Below are 18,403 nucleotides of genomic sequence, written 5' to 3'. Positions count from 1 at the left end.
AGAGTCATTATTTAAGGCCAGTTCTCGAAACTTTGTCAGTTGACTATCTTGCGGTGGTTTCCACCTGTCTTAAAGAGTCTGCTAGTTCACGTCTTTTCTGTTTGGTACGGGTCGCATATATTTGAGCAATATTCTGGGATGGGTCGCACGAGAGTTTTTTAAGCAATCTCCTTCGTATATTGCCTACATTTCTCTAGTATTCTACCAATAAACGAAACCATCTGCTTTACCTAGTGTAGGGGCGGAAAAATAAGTGCGGTTGATTAGTTCACACGAATGTGCATGTAAAATGTTCGTTAAAAAATGTTAGTGCAAATTTTGGCTCCCACGTAAGTCTCAGGGGATGATTTCCACACTTGGTGCATTAGTACACAGTTTCACACCCGCACATTAGTTATAGTTTTTGAATTAACAAGAGTGTAGTTTATGCTAGGGAACAAACATTAGGCGATTATTATAGCAAAAATCATTTTTCACGACACAGTTCAGTCGGTATTTATTGGCGTTTTCCTTTTCTTTCACATGAAATTAGCACTGGTGGGACACTTTACAGTTTTATTTTAATAATAATTTGACTCTGAGCCCCCAATAGCAGTAATATAGGCTGCTATAATCGAAAATTACTCAACCAATTCGAACAGAACCACAAGTTCCACTGTCCTCTTTGCTCCAACAGTTTTGGCGCGAAATCACAGATCACCACATGTTCACTTACGCCGATGTATACCTCGTAATTCGTACTCACACAAATAATCGTAGCACTTCCAGTTCACCAAATATATGCTTGCACACTTGCGCTATTAAACAGTACTCTTTGTCGAAATAAATCGGCGCGAAAAATTCTTACTCAAACGACCACATGGGCCATCCACAAGTGGGGCTTGCTCGCGCCTCATCGGCCAACTCCCCAACAACTGCCCAACGACTGACCTCTGGCCAAGATGGCCGCTCGCTTATATAGATTCGGATCTCCACCTCCCTGGTTATGCAGGTACCAATCTCACCTGTTAAGGTTACAAATTTTGATATATTCATCTCTCAACAGAAATAAGTACACCATCGGAACCGCGCTAAGAAGTACATCTTATTTACTATGCTACATTAATTTCTAGGATTATTCTATAGCTCGTAAATCAAGTTTTAGTTTTTTGCAAAATTTCGCCACTTAGCGCAAATTTGTTTGTTTACATCTTTGCTGCAAAGTTTTAACATAGAACTGCATATAGCACTGTTTTTAGACGTAATCTATAGCGATCTACACATTACACTGCTCAAAATCTTCATATATATAATAATTGATTAATTATAGGCGAAAAATGTCAATAATAATTTGCAAACAATAAAAACTATTGCAAGTTAAGTGTGTAGTATAGCTTAACTAGTTTAAAATACGTGTGATGCCACACAAAACTATTATACAGTGCCGTTCTTTACTCATGAATTTTCTATTGAATTTTATAAACAATTTCCCATCAAACATTGTTTATTGCTCTTTACGAGCTTAATTATTCATGAATCTTAACATATATCTACAGCCCTCGATCCGCTATGACGAGACGTTTTCAATGAGCGGTCGCTCATCCCTGTAAGTTGTTATTTACTATTTTAATTAATCTTTCAGTAATCGTGATATTAACCAATTTTGAGGTTAGTATAACTTTTGCATCTCATGACTTAAAACAAAAATCTATCTTTCAGAACGTGCATATTGCTGACCTCAATCCACTGCCACATCGCTGTTCGTCGGTAGTTTTCACGTAATGCGCGATAAACCAAACAGTACCCCTAGCTGCGTGCCACGTGGCCGCCCGGCGGCGGAGACCACCCCACCGATCGTTGCAAATCTCGCGCGGGCGAGCCACGCGTTTCCGCGAATGGCGCACCATGTCGCGCGCTCGCTCTCCACAAAGCAGTCCTTGCGTACTAGAACTATTCATCTAGTAACGGGGATTTGTACCGTCACAACCTGCAACTGAGCGCATGTGGGCGCTCCATTTCATGTCCCTGCTAAGTGTTACACCCAGGTATTTGTATAAGTCTGCCGGTTCAAGCTGCGATTCACTGGCGTTGCATTCAAAGCATACACTGTTTAGTCGTTTTGTGAGGTGGAAACGTTTACATTTATGTACATTCAAAGCAAGTTGCCAACCTTTACAACACTTTGTAATCTTATCAATCTCTCACTGAAAATTTGTGCAGCTTCATTCACACTATGCTTGTTTCATGTCGTAGGCTTCCCCCGACGTAATAACTTTTAAAAGTGTCGTCTGGTTTGCTGCCGGACCCATAAATCAACTTGATTCAATATCTGTGCTATACAACTGTCCGCCATCTTCAGAAGAATGCTGCTGCTACTGAGTCCTGCAAGGTTATTAATACACAACTCAACAGCAAGGAACCCAACACATGTCCCTGGGTTTCACAATTAGTTAGGTCTGTATCTATCGATGACTCTCTATCCAGGGTAACATGCTGCGTCTTTTCTACCTAGAAACCCTTAGTCCAGGCAAGTATTTAGTCTGATACGCCGTACGGTCGTACTTTCGACAACAGGAATAGACGTGATACTCTGTCAAATTTTCTTCGGTAATCGAGAAATACAGCCTTATCTTCTCAAAAAGAGTTGTTCTACTTGAATTACGCCAACAGATAAATCAGGGTGACCAGTAGTGGATTAGATCCTCGGTTGTTACGCAATAAGGCCACCTTAGTCGCTCATCATTAGACGCACATTCAATTACGTCGATAAAAACACTCACTAAACAAACAAAGGCATACTGGGATTGTAACTGAGGTTAAACACAATATGTGACCCAGAATGTTCATACTCATAGGTGTTCGTTCAAAACGATGCCGTTGGGTAACTAAGGGCGAGTCGGTCCTCCTTTAACTTTCCGAAAAATACTGATAAACTCAGGGTGGAACCCGTTCCCAATCTTTCTAAAGAACTGTGAGCAGTTGTTGCTGGGTTTTTGGATAGAATACATCTGCCAAACCACAACCTTCCGTTTCATATCAAAGATGCTCTACCTAGCACAAGAGACGAGTTTGGAAAGTCCAGTCAAGTATAGTTGAACAAGGAGGAGCTCATATACAAAATGTCCGATTCCACACTTGTCTGGAAAATTCTCGTAAACACCTAAATTGATTTTGACGTCGACCAACCCTACAGTTGAAATCCAAACACGTAAAAATTGCCTTAAGCCATTTAATATTAATTTCGTTGTTGCCTCAGCACATCCAGATGAATGCCGTTGCCATGTGACAACATGTTATTTCATTTGTAAATTGTAATGTCGACTTATCCGAACTTAATGTTGTTTAGTCGGTCGAGATATTTCTTGGCTGCTGACACAACACATTTTTCTAAACATTTCTATACATAATTCACGCTACCTCACGTTAATACAACGAGGACGTGCTGATAACGAGCTACAATTTAAAATCCTGAAAAAAGTACAGAAATTTTATAATAAATTAACGCTCACGGAATATCGGCATGTAGCCCGATACCGGACCGGCGAAATTAAAAATTAACACACGACGTAGATAGCCTCCATTTTCAGAGCCGCTCATTTAAGGGATACATTATGCGCCGTGACTCATACTCTTCGTCTGAAAATATCGCATCACATGGTGTAGAACCTGAGAGTGGATTATTGTATATAATGTACGCGTGAATTAGTAGTGATTTGAAGGTTGTATGTTTGCTGCAGTCGACTTTGCTGGTGGCATACCTGTAAGTTACTGCCTTGAGAGATACACACCCGCATAAAATCATCAGGATGAACGAATGAAAGAAGGTAACATCGTCCAATGATGATGGACGCCTACAATTAACGAACAATAAGAAAAAGGCAGCGAGACAGTAAGGCATACTATACTGGCTGAACACAAGTGCCCAGACAGCCCCTGTGTAACTCGGAACTGAGCACCAGATATTAGGAGAGTCGGTTCCGCCATTGTAGAAGGAGGCTGTTGTCAGAGCAGAAGCAGTAACAGCTGAAAGAGTCGGTCGGGAGAACTCAGTGATTTTGTACGTGGACCACTCACTAGATGTCAGCTGAGGAACAAATTAGTAGGAATATTTGCTATGTAAGTAGGGTTTTCTTTTTGGCAACGTTACGTAGCGCTCTATATGAAAATCACTGGCTGTGCTGTGTGCAGTCTGTGGCTAGTTTGCATTGTTGTCTGCCATTGTAGTGTTGGGCAGCGGCAGCTGGATGTGAACAGCGCGTAGCGTTGCGCAGTTGGAGGCGAGCCGCCAGCAGTGGAGGATGTGGGGAGAGAGATGGCGGAGTTTTGAAATTTGTCATGAACTGCTATATATATTATGATTATTAAGGTAAATACATTGTTTGTTCTCTATTAAAATCTTTCATTTGCTAACGATGCCTATCAGTATTTAGTGCCTTTAGAATCTTTTATTTAGCTGGCAGTAGTGGCGCTCGCTGTATTGCAGTAGTTCCAGTAACCAAGATTTTTGTGAGGTAAGTGATTTGTGAAAGGTACAGGTTAATGTTAATCAGGGCCATTCCTTTGTACGGATTTCTGAAAGTCAGATTGCGTTGCGCTAAAAATATTGTGTCTCACTCTAGTGAATGTTTGAGTACGTTCAGTTTTGCTCAGCTGTTTGAAAAGCAAATAGTGTAAGAGGTTTATCAGCACAGTAATTCAGAAATTGTTCTAAGGGGATGTTTCAGCTGTCCAAGTCGACCGTTGATGTGAGCGCTGATAACGGACATAAGAGCGCTGATAACGGACTTAGCCGCAGCGAGCGTCGGCGCGGGAGCGTTATCCCGTACGCGTGCTTTAGTCTCTTTAGCAGCACGCGTACCCGCGGGCTGGCGGCCCAAGCGGGTTGCATCATACACACTCGCAGGCGCTCAGCTGCCAACGAGGCACTATGTTTTCGATTTTTTCCAAATTGTTGCATCCTTGAGCCCCCGGTCGGTGAATGATTCCAATCCAGGTAGAGATGCATTCTCACATCGGACGATAGCGAGAGTAAACCATCCACTTCCAGTACTACCAGTGGCAACATCAAGACTGAAATTCACTCGATCGAGATGTTATCGCTTACAAGACCTGGAATTGTGGAATAGACGCTAACAAGGGAACCTACCCATCACACCCCCCTCAGATTTAGTTATAAGTTGGCACAGTGGATAGGCCTTGAAAAACTGAACACAGATAAATCGAGAAAACAGGAAGAAGTTGTGTGGAAGTATGAAAAAAATAAGCAAAATATACAAACTGAGTAGTCCATGCGCAAGATAGGCAACATCAAGGATAATGTAAGCATTGGTGCGTCGTGGTCTCGTGGTTAGCGTGAGCAGCTGCAGAACGAGATGTCTTTGGTCCAAGTCTTCCCTCGAGTGATAAGTTTATTATCGTAAAGTTTTGATCTGCCCGTTCGTTCATTGACGTCTCTGTTCACTGTTATAAGTTTAGTGTCTGTGTTTTGCGACCCCACCGCAAAACCGTGCGATTAGTCGACGAAAGGACGTGCCTCTTCAATGGTAACCGAAAACATTTGATCGTAAGGTCACGGGTCAACCGATTCCTCCACAGGAAAACACGTCTGATATACGCTATACGACACTGGTGACGGCATGTGCGTCACATGACAGGAATATGTTGTCGCCCCACCTAACTTGTACACTTGGCGAATGGGTAAAAAGATTCTTCTACCTTTCCCGATTTAGGTTTTCTTGTGGATGTGATAATCACTCCCAAAAAAGTGATGAAAACATAAGAGTTTGTGACATAAACTGAAAACAAAAAATTAAAAATTCCACTCGAGGGAAGACTTGAACCAAGTACCTCTCTTTCCGCAGCTTCTCACGCTAACCACACGACCACGGCGCTCCTGAGGTCACCTTGTCCTAGATGTTGCTTATATTGCGCATAGACTACTCAATTTGTATATTTTGCTTATTTATTCATAGTTCCACACAACTTCTTCCTGTTTTCTCGATTCATCTTTGTTCAGTTTTTTAAGGTCTATCCACTTTGCCAACTTAGAATTAAATCTGAGGGGGGTGAGATGGGGAGGTTCCCTTGTAAGAACCAATCTAGACCTAGTTACATATACAGTAATATGCCTTTTACATTGTATACCCGCTCCTGTCGTAAAGTTAGTAATGATGAAAAAATACATGTATGGATCAAAGGACTTGGTGTACTTGCTGAGAATGTAATTGTAACTGATGATGTAACCCTGAACTATAGTTATTAATAAAGTTTGATCTGTAACGTCAGCCGCCAATCGCTAGTCGTACATCTGGTGAACGGCGGCTCAAGGGTGCAACAATTTGAAAAAAAAAATCGAAAACATAGTGCCGCGTTGGCCGCTGACCGTCTGCGAGGCTGCATGATGCAACCCGCTTGGGCCGGCCAGCCCGTGGGTACGTACATCAGCACGTATTGCAGAGTGCTGTAAAATATCACATAAAACAGGAGGACGGAATAACTCGTGAGTTCCATAGTGTTACCAGAAGTCTAGCTAGCAAAAATAACATGCGTAGCGAGTTAAATGGTTCAAATGGCTCTGAGCATATGGGACTTAACTTCTGAGGTCATCAGTCCCCTAGAACTTAGAACTACTTAAACCTAACCAACCTAAGGTCATCACACACATCCATGCCCGAGGCAGGATTCGAACCTGCGACCGTAACGGTCGCGCAGTTCCAGTCTACGCCTAGAACCGCTGGGCTACCAAGGCCGGCTATCGTGTTTTGAAAAGTACCTACATCAACACTTGTTTGTGCCATTCAACCTGCTTATGTTTCTTACAGCGTTCTTGTGTGTTCCTTGAGTCCATTGCGACTTGCTCTTTAGTTAGTCTGTGACAGCCCAAGTAGAACGTCGTGAGTGGACGATGGGATTTACATGCTCATGATGTATGGAGAGCGTAGGAATAAAGCAGTTCGTTGTTTTAAGACGTATGCGCGAGATATCCCAGCAGATATCAACCACTCGGCAGTTATTTATCAACCTTTTAAACCAGTTACGTGAAAGTGATAGTGTAACACCTAGGCAACGTAACAGAAGGAAACAAGAGACGACAGAAAAAGAGGAAATTAACGTTCTTTCTGCTGTTGCAGTTGATCCGACGTTAGCTCATGCGCAATCGTACGAGCAAGTGGCATGAGTCAGGTAAATGTTCGTCGCATTCTCCATCGACATGGGTTTCATCCCTATCATACCCGTATCCATCAAGAATTGGATGGAAACGATTATGAGAATCGTGTTAACTTCTCCACATGAGCATTAAGACAGGATACTCCAGATGTATCTTGTTTAGTGATGAAGCAACATTCATCATTCAAGACCAGGTAAACCACCGAAACATGCATTATTGGTATGTTTACAATCCCCGTTGGCTTTATCTGGTGGAACGTCAGCGTCCATGGACTGTAAACGTGTGGTGGTGTGGGATAGTGAGCCCTCAGCTCATAGGCCCGTTTCTCATAGACGGAACACTGAACACGCCCAAGTATTGCAGCTTGCTAACAGACCATCTCGCACGGTTAGGTACCAACATGATGATTGTCCAGCCCATAGTGCATGACGTACTGTAGCGTATCTTCACGATCTGTTTCCCAACCTTTGGATTGGACGCAGAGGACATGCACCTTAGCCGGCCCGTTCCCAGGATTTCACGCCTGTTGACTTCTAGCTGTGAGGAGAGCTGAAAGACGCTGCCTACAAGGACATTCCAACTAATCCTCATGATATGCAACGACGTATTACTGCAGTCTGCTCTGATATCTCCAAAAATGTTCAAATGTGTGTGAAATCTTATGGAACTTAACTGCTGAGGTCATCAGTCCCTAAGCTTACACACTAGTTAACCTAAATTATCGTAAGGACAAACACAGACACCCATGCCCGAGGGAGGACTCGAACCTCCACCGGGACCAGCCACACAGTCCATGACTGCAGCCCCCTAGACCGCTCGGCTAATCCCGCGCGGCCTGACATCTCGGCTGAAATGCAACCACATGTGCAGCAAAATGGCTCTAAGCACTATGGGACTTAACATCTGAAGTCATCAGTCCCCTAGACTTAGAACTACTTAATCCTAAGGACAGCACACACATCCATGCCCGAGGCAGGATTAGAACCTGCAACCGTAGCAGCCGCGTGGTTCCGGGCTGAAGCGCCTAGAACCGCTTGGCCACCGCGGCCGGTCGTGCGCAGCAGTCGTTCCATATCAGCATGTGTTGCCTCTGTTGATGGTAATTTTGAACACAAGCTTTGATTGTCAAGTATCTTGTTAATGGTCAGAATCCCGGTAACTAGTGTATGCACTTGTGTTGTTCCATAGTTTGTGATACCACGGGTATTGGACAAGTGTCATGTGGGAACTTTTCAAATTGCGATACATCGTAAAAGACTCGCACTAGAATCTTGCAACAAACACCACTCACATTATAATTTACCCTAATTGTAGTCTGTCAGTGTCAACAGGCATTGTTCCATTTGAAAATAGTGTGTAATTGCAGACAAAATACACTTCCTAAGTGCTATTACAGTCTATTGACTGGCTACAGGTACGAGCTCGAGACTACCAATCCAGTCTGTGAAAACCGCTCGTCGCCGGCCGCTGTGGCCGAGCGGTTCTAGGCGCTTCAGTCCGGAACCGCACTGCTGCTATGGTCGCAGGTTCGAATCCTGCCTCGGGCATGGGTGTGTGTGATGTCCTTAGGTTAGTTAGGTTTAAGTAGTTCTAAGTACTAGGGGACTGATGACCACAGATGTTAAGTCCCATAGTGCTTCGAGCCATTTGAACCAAAACCACTCGTCAATAGCACTTCCCACTTCCGCAATATTAACTATGCAAATTTTAGCTGATTCACCTGTAAACAAAAACGGGTCGTATTTATTTCCACCATACCACAACTGTAATGATGAAATGACAAATAATAACATTGGTATATCAAATGAAATTATGTTTTGACCAGGAAATGGAGGTGGTCAGAGCAACAGCAACAGCCTGCGATTTGGAGGAATACTGTAAAGAAAGACACCCTACAATTTTTTTCCTTTTTTTCAGCCCACACACTTCTAGATTTTTATAAAGGGCGTGTTTTCACTGCTGGATAACGCATACCACCATGCTTCTGATAATGGAATAACAAGAAATTTAAATGTACATGCCGAGTATGGAGCACTGTTACGCACAACGTACTAGGTACTGTATATCTCAAACTATATTGTACATAGTCACTTCACTATGTAGCGAAGGTCACAGCTTATTTATCAATCATACTGTTGTAGCAAAAGGTGACTAGCTGAACGATTTTAATTTCTATATTCGGTTCGAGTACATTCTAGAAGTATCCACAAGTGTCAACAATCATTGTACTGGAATAATCTGTGGCTGTAAATAAACTGTATGTGTTCTGGAGGGAGGTAGTTCGCTCCGCGCACTTGTATGGGCAAGTGCTGAATAAAACTTCGTTAAGTGAAGTTATTGTTCGTCATTCATCTAATTACAACGTCTTCTATGTGACATTATTCTGGTGTAGACGCTGAACATCGGAACTTGTGATAGCGCACATTATCGATGACACAGTGGCTCCCATCAGGCCACGCCAGAGCCGCTGTTTACGTGGCGAGAAACCCGAGGTCGAGCCATATTCAACAGATCGCAATCTATCGGGGACAGAAGAAGAAGACGTTATGATGACAGCAACCGTGTGCCACCACATGAGATATCCTTGTGGGTTCTCTGGTGACGATGCCCAAGATACGAGGTGCATTCAAGTTCTAAGGCCCCCGATTTTTTTTCTCCGGACTGGAAAGAGATAGAAACATGCGCATTGTTTTAAAATGAGGCCGCGTTCATTGTCAATACGTCCCAGAGATGGCAGCACCGTACGGCAGATGCAATTTTACCGCCAGCGGCGAGAATGAAAACTGTTTTAAATACCTAAAATGGCAACTTTTTCCATACTTGAACAGCGTGCAATCATTCGTTTTCTGAATTTGCGTGGTGTGAAACCAATTGAAATTCATGGACAGTTGAAGGAGACATGTGGTGATGGAGTTATGGATGTGTCGAAAGTGCGTTCGTGGGTGCGACAGTTTAATGAAGGCAGAACATCGTGTGACAACAAACCGAAACAACCTCGGGCTCGCACAAGCCGGTCTGATGACATGATCGAGAAAGTGGAGAGAATTGTTTTGGGGGATCGCCGAATGACTGTTGAACAGATCGCCTCCAGAGTTGGCATTTCCGTGGGTTCTGTGCACACAATCCTGCATGACGACCTGAAAACGCGAAAAGTGCCACGAATGCTGACGGACGACCACATGGCTGCCCGTGTGGCATGTTGCCAAGCAAGGTTGACGCACAACGACACCATGAATGGGACTTTCTTTTTGTTGGATGTGACAATGGATGAGACGTGGATGCCATTTTTCAATCCAGAAACAAAGCGCCAGTCAACTCAATGGAAGCACACAGATTCACCTCCGCCAAAAAAATTTCGGGTAACCGCCAGTGCTGAAAAAATGATGGTGTCCATGTTCTGGGACAGCGAGGGCGTAATCCTTACCCATTGCATTCCAAAGGGCACTACGGTAACAGGTGCATCCTACGAAGATGCTTTGAAGAACAAATTCCTTCCTGCACTGCAACAAAAACGTCCGGGAAGGGCTGCGCGTGTGCTGTTTCACCAAGACAACGCACCCGCACATTGAGCTAACGTTACGCAACAGTTTCTACGTGATAACAACTTTGTAGCGATTCCTCATGCTCCCTACTCACCTGACCTGGCTCCTAGTGACTTTGGCTTTTTACAACAATGAAAGACATTCTCCATGGCCGCACATTCACCAGCCATGCTGCTATGGCCTCAGCGATTTTCACGTGGTCAAAACAGACTCCTAAAGAAGCCTTCGCCGCTGCCATGGAATCATGGTGTCAGCGTAGTGAAAAATGTGTACGTATGCAGGGCGATTACGTCGAGAAGTAACGCCAGTTTCATCGATTTCAGGTGAGTAGTTAATTAGAAAAAAAATCGGAGGCCTTAGAACTTGAATGCACCTCGTACAAAGAAGTTGCTGAAGTTATGTGAGCGTATAGCCAAATTTAACAAATGCGATGACACCGTGTGTTTGGCTAACGTACTTTTCTACTTGGAGGGCACTGTCAAGCCATGGTATCAGAACAACGAGGAGAAGTTCACAAGCTGGGATTTATTCCAAGTGGAACTCAGCAAGGATTTCGGCGACACACAATGACAGATGTGTAAGGCTGAACATAAATTAAAGTGCAGGGACTGCGCCCAGGAGAAACTACAGTATCCTACATTCAAGACGTCTTGGAACTGTGTAAAATAATGGATCCTAGAATGAAGGAGGAAGATAAGGTTGCACATCTCATGAAGGGTGTTGCTGAGGACATGTATCAAGCCCTAATCCTGAAGGAGGTTTCGACAGCAGACGACTTCATAACATGGTGCCACTATATCGAGACAATGCAGCAAAAAAGAAGTCTGAATGGCTTCCAAACCTCGTACCGATGTCTGTGATGAAGGAAGCAACTGATTTCCCAAGTGTTCTCCGTCAGATAGTGAGAGGCACTTCGATTGCACGGCGAGCAAATAATCGAGACGCTTGTATCAAAGACAGGCCATTCCAAGAGTTCACACCTGAGGCCGGACTTCTAGGATTTATTAAGACATACAGTAGAATCTGCAAGAGATTGTTATGGCCAGGTTTATTTAGGAGTGTACGTCACTATGTGTCGCACTGTCGAGAGTGACGAGGAGAAAGTCAGTTCCTTAGAAACCACCTGGCCGACTCATACCAACTGCACCAGCCGAATCGCATTTCCAGCGTGTTAGGATTGACCTCCTTGGACGACTTCTAACATCTGCTAGTGGCAATAGATGGATTATTGTTTGCACTGATTATCTGACACGCTATGCCATTGCAAAATCGGTGAAAACAGCCGAAACATCCGACGTAGCCAAATTCATCGTGGAAGACATTGTATTAAACCACGGAGGCCCAAGGTCGTTAATTACGGATCGAAGGAAAGTTTTTCCATCGAATCTTGTGACAAAGGTAAACCGTCGGTGTAACATTACTCATGACATGACGACTGCCTCCCATCCGCAAACTAGCAGGCTTATCGAACGCCTTAATGAGACCTTGGCTGACATGCTATCAATGCTCGTCATTGTTAAGCAGAGCAATTGGGATGAGGTGCTACGTTTCGTGACGTTTGCCTACAACACCGGCAAACAAGACAGCACAGGATTTGCGCCATTTTTCCTGGTGCATGGGCGCGAGGCGACTACGACGATGGACACGGTATTTCCGTTACATACTGGTGACATGGACGACGACTACATCGTCCAGGTGTTAACCAGAGCTGAGGAAGCTCAGCAGGTAGCTCGGCTTTGCACGCTGCAGGCTCAAGGAAACGACCGCCGAAGGTCTACCAGGCTGGTGACCTCGTCTGGGTCTTCATCATGTTCTGAAGGATGGTCTCTCTGTAAAGCTACTCAGGCGCTACTTTGGACCTTATAAGGTTGTAAGACGTTGTCTGATGTTACTTGTGAAGTTAAAAATTTCGACCCCGACTCAAGACGATGAAAGATCGGAGATACGGTCCGCGTCCTTCGAATGAAGGCAACATTCGGGAAGGCGACGAAGAGCGTAGCGGCTCCAGAAGTTGTAAGAAGATCATCGCCAGGGCATTAATTTGTCGGAGTATGCAGGAACGTTCCCGGACTAAGACGACGTAACACAGACGCTGTTCTCTTAAGGAGGGAGCAATGTCGCAGAAGAAACCGAGTTGCACTGCCGAGTAGCGGCTATGACACAAAACTATTGCATGGAAAGTCGTGAAATCAAAACTCACGTGAACTGTACAGTTTTAATTTCTATATTCGGTTCGAGTACATTCTAGAAGTATCCACAAATGGCAAGAATCATTGTACTGGAATCTTCTGTAGCCGTATAAATACTGTATGTGTTCTGGACGGAGACAGTTCGCTCCGCGCTCTTTTATGTGCAAGTTGTGAATAAACCTTCGCTAAGTGAAGTTAGTGTTCGTCATTCATCTAATTACACCTTCTTCTACGTGACAATATCACCTGGTGCTATTTACTATGCACTTTTTTGTACTCGCCATTATGTACCATGACTAAACTTCCTCCTAGAGCTCGGTATTCCATACACTATATTTTCTGACGAAGTTGAGTTTAATCTCCGAAGCGACTATGCGCATTTCCCAGAGAAATGTGGCCTTCGTGAACCGACGGGCAAAGGCTAATATAATCGCCATTATTTTGCTCAGGTAGTACCAAACTAAAAGCTTCACACGATATAACTTACCTAAATTAACTTATTCACACGAATTTCCCTACTCAAGCAATTAGCAAGGGTGATTGTTCCTGCTGAACCCACCAAGTGTGTGGTGCATATGAATCCGAGTTTTACTTTCATTGTATTAAAAATCTAATTCACTAAAATGGTATAAAAAATAATTTCACACACAAGTATATACAACACACGCGCAGTATGAAATTAATAATGAAACAAGCACTCTCATTCTATCAAAAATTTTAATTTACTGAAAATGAGATGACAAATGAATTTCAGACACAAGTGTATACAGCACACACGCAATCCTGAAATTAAAAACGGTTCAAGATCTCATGCTCATTGTGACAAAGGCTGTACGTAAATTTACTCACGAATTCGGAAGAGCTCGATATAACTAAAAATCTTCGCACGGCTTTCTAAAATAATGTCACCTTAGAAAGCAATGCACGATATTATTTCAACTTACACCTAACACTCGCAGTTACATTATTCACTAATCACGTCCAACAAAGATAAACCGTTGGTCTGAAACAAACAATCTTATCTTTCCAGATTTACCAGCCTAAAAAAGCACCAAAATTCCGAAAATCTCCCCTGTCTGTCGTTGTTGTTATTCTGAAATACGAAATATTATTTCAAGCTTCAGGCTTAAGTACTTCATACTCATACGAGTTTGTACAGAAATATTCGGTGCACACAACGAAGTCAACCTTTTAGATCAGGAACTACTTTAGCCGACAGCATTTCTTTCTACAGTAGACATGTTGATGATACCATCATTGCATTAAACGGAAATTTGAAGGACATCAAATCACTTAGTGAATCACTGAACTGCTGTCATCCTAAAATTAGATTTAAGTATCAAATAGAAAATCAACGTGATGAATTTAGTTTTATGGACCAGAAACTACTTTAAGTAAATGGTAAAATTAACTTTGATATTTACAGGAAACCCACCACAACAGACAATATTATTCACGCCACTTCTAGTCAACCCCTTAATTACGAATTGGCGTTCTTTCACACTATGACCGACTTTATTATTGAGGGCTCCTAACCCTTTCTGCTACTGCTACAGAACTTAATAAGTTAGAGTATATAGCGGTCGAAAATGGATATGAAGCAAACTTGATACAAAATCTTTATACTACCACAACCAACAAGAATATTAATTCCAAATTCCTCTAGACTCAATCAAAGTGACCTTAACTTTACGAAATACACTGCGGCTCCATTTCTTAGGTGACATCTAATATTGTATAGCTAATTTATTTAAAAATATGATATCAATGTGTCGTTTACCCCAACAACGGCACGAAGTTGCTCTTTATACGTAATGAGAATTCTTCAACTTACAATAATTCTCAGACCTTGTGTATTTAAAGTACAATGTTATGTATGTAAATGTTTGTATGTAGGGCAGGCAGTACATTTAAGAGCCGCTTTCCTTTAGCACTGGCTCAACAGAGACTGGTAGAATTCACGTAAGTTCAACTTCTTCAGAACACCTCAAAACAGAGAAACACACACTTTGACGTCCATCCATTGCATAACATGAAAATTTTGCATATAGTTGACAATGCCTACAAAATGAACCATTTCGAAGAATTTCAAACATATAAACATTCCCATAAATTCAAAAGGTTTGTTGAATGATGAACTTGGATTGAGAAACAGATACTATTTTCATTGGATATCATCTCTTATAAAACGTGAAAATTAGCTCATTCCTTTTATGTATTAGAACTATGTGTCATGTTTTCTCAAATGCATTATATAAAACTTCTTTATATAGGTTGATTAGATTTTTATATACCGTTTTATATACACAACAAATACATAGATGTGATTCAGTTACTGTAAATTCTTAATCTGTGTTTACAATAATCACATACATTACGTGGATTTCTGGACGTACTATGCCATTATGTTTCTATGAAGAAAATATTGATGCAAAATAAGTACTAAGTAGGTTCCGGTAATATACGTCTTATGGTTAAAATAAATGTAGAACCAAGGTCTAAGGATTTATAGTATCCCTAAAACTGTAGGCTTCTGAATATGACAAATTAATTTGTCGAAACCTGTAAAGCATATTAAAAATTTATCTGCAATTGATGACTGAATTTTGTGCCAAAAAATATGTACTACAGTTGCTGAAAATTTCCGCCTTTGTCACAGTGAGCATGAGATCTTGAACCGTTTTTAATTTCAGGATTGCGTGTGTGCTGTATGCACTTGTATGTGAAATTAATTTCTCATCTCATTTTCAGTAAATTATATTTTTAATAGAATGAAAGTGCTTGATTCATTACTAATTTCATTGCCATTTTAAAGATAATGTTGTTTTAACAATTTATGTATCAAGATACAAGGTAATGTGTAGTACATCAGTTAGTTCAAACTAGAGTTTTGCAACCTGTAGCCAGCTAATTGTGTTACAAGCAACATTCAATAATTTACTGTAAACTGCAAGTAGTTTTTCCCACATTTATCTGTTAATTTTCCCTTTTCAAGTGACGTTCTTCTTCGCCCAGCTGCTGATGCTCACCCGTCACCGAGTGTTGCTGTCTCCTGCGAGGCCTGCTGTACGTCGTGCCTGCTGACCCTTCGTTGGCAGCACCAGCAGTGTCGGTCTCGACCACAGTGCGACGCCGCTGCGCCCAGGCACTGCTGCGCACCCGCGGTTGACACCCTTCACTTTCCCTCGCACCGGCTCCATCCTTTGTCTCCATCCTGACGCCACCTTCACTGTGACGGAAACACATTAGCCCAAACCAAGAACCCGACTCAAGACGATGAAAGATCGGAGATACGGTCCGCGTCCTTCGAATGAAGGCAACATTCGGGAAGGCGACGAAGAGCGTAGCGGCTACAGAAGTTGTAAGAAGATCATCGCCAGGGCATTAATTTGTCGGAGTATGCAGGAACGTTCCCGGACTAGGACGACGTAACACAGACGCTGTTCTCTTAAGGAGGGAGCAATGTCGCAGAAGAAACCGAGTTGCACTGCCGAGTAGCGGCTATGACACAAAACTATTGCATGGAAAGTCGTGAAATCAAAACTCACGTGAACTGTACAGTTTTAATTTCTATATTCGGTTCGAGTACATTCTAGAAGTATCCACAAATGGCAAGAATCATTGTACTGGAATCTTCTGTAGCCGTATAAATACTGTATGTGTTCTGGACGGAGACAGTTCGCTCCGCGCTCTTTTATGTGCAAGTTGTGAATAAACCTTCGCTAAGTGAAGTTTGTGTACGTCATTCATCTAATTACACCTTCTTCTACGTGACAATATCACCTGGTGCTATTTACTATGCACTTTTTTGTACTCGCCATTATGTACCATGACTAAACTTCCTCCTAGAGCTCGGTATTCCATACACTATATTTTCTGACGAAGTTGAGTTTAATCTCCGAAGCGACTATGCGCATTTCCCAGAGAAATGTGGCCTTCGTGAACCGACGGGCAAAGGCTAATATAATCGCCATTATTTTGCTCAGGTAGTACCAAACTAAAAGCTTCACACGATATAACTTACCTAAATTAACTTATTCACACGAATTTCCCTACTCAAGCAATTAGCAAGGGTGATTGTTCCTGCTGAACCCACCAAGTGTGTGGTGCATATGAATCCGAGTTTTACTTTCATTGTATTAAAAATCTAATTCACTAAAATGGTATAAAAAATAATTTCACACACAAGTATATACAACACACGCGCAGTATGAAATTAATAATGAAACAAGCACTCTCATTCTATCAAAAATTTTAATTTACTGAAAATGAGATGACAAATGAATTTCAGACACAAGTGTATACAGCACACACGCAATCCTGAAATTAAAAACGGTTCAAGATCTCATGCTCATTGTGACAAAGGCTGTACGTAAATTTACTCACGAATTCGGAAGAGCTCGATATAACTAAAAATCTTCGCACGGCTTTCTAAAATAATGTCACCTTAGAAAGCAATGCACGATATTATTTCAACTTACACCTAACACTCGCAGTTACATTATTCACTAATCACGTCCAACAAAGATAAACCGTTGGTCTGAAACAAACAATCTTATCTTTCCAGATTTACCAGCCTAAAAAAGCACCAAAATTCCGAAAATCTCCCCTGTCTGTCGTTGTTGTTATTCTGAAATACGAAATATTATTTCAAGCTTCAGGCTTAAGTACTTCATACTCATACGAGTTTGTACAGAAATATTCGGTGCACACAACGAAGTCAACCTTTTAGATCAGGAACTACTTTAGCCGACAGCATTTCTTTCTACAGTAGACATGTTGATGATACCATCATTGCATTAAACGGAAATTTGAAGGACATCAAATCACTTAGTGAATCACTGAACTGCTGTCATCCTAAAATTAGATTTAAGTATCAAATAGAAAATCAACGTGATGAATTTAGTTTTATGGACCAGAAACTACTTTAAGTAAATGGTAAAATTAACTTTGATATTTACAGGAAACCCACCACAACAGACAATATTATTCACGCCACTTCTAGTCAACCCCTTAATTACGAATTGGCGTTCTTTCACACTATGACCGACTTTATTATTGAGGGCTCCTAACCCTTTCTGCTACTGCTACAGAACTTAATAAGTTAGAGTATATAGCGGTCGAAAATGGATATGAAGCAAACTTGATACAAAATCTTTATACTACCACAACCAACAAGAATATTAATTCCAAATTCCTCTAGACTCAATCAAAGTGACCTTAACTTTACGAAATACACTGCGGCTCCATTTCTTAGGTGACATCTAATATTGTATAGCTAATTTATTTAAAAATATGATATCAATGTGTCGTTTACCCCAACAACGGCACGAAGTTGCTCTTTATACGTAATGAGAATTCTTCAACTTACAATAATTCTCAGACCTTGTGTATTTAAAGTACAATGTTATGTATGTAAATGTTTGTATGTAGGGCAGGCAGTACATTTAAGAGCCGCTTTCCTTTAGCACTGGCTCAACAGAGACTGGTAGAATTCACGTAAGTTCAACTTCTTCAGAACACCT

The sequence above is a fragment of the Schistocerca cancellata genome, chromosome 5 (assembly GCF_023864275.1).
Source record: "Schistocerca cancellata isolate TAMUIC-IGC-003103 chromosome 5, iqSchCanc2.1, whole genome shotgun sequence".
NCBI lineage: Eukaryota > Metazoa > Arthropoda > Insecta > Orthoptera > Acrididae > Schistocerca > Schistocerca cancellata.
This window is presented reverse-complemented; position numbering follows the sequence as displayed.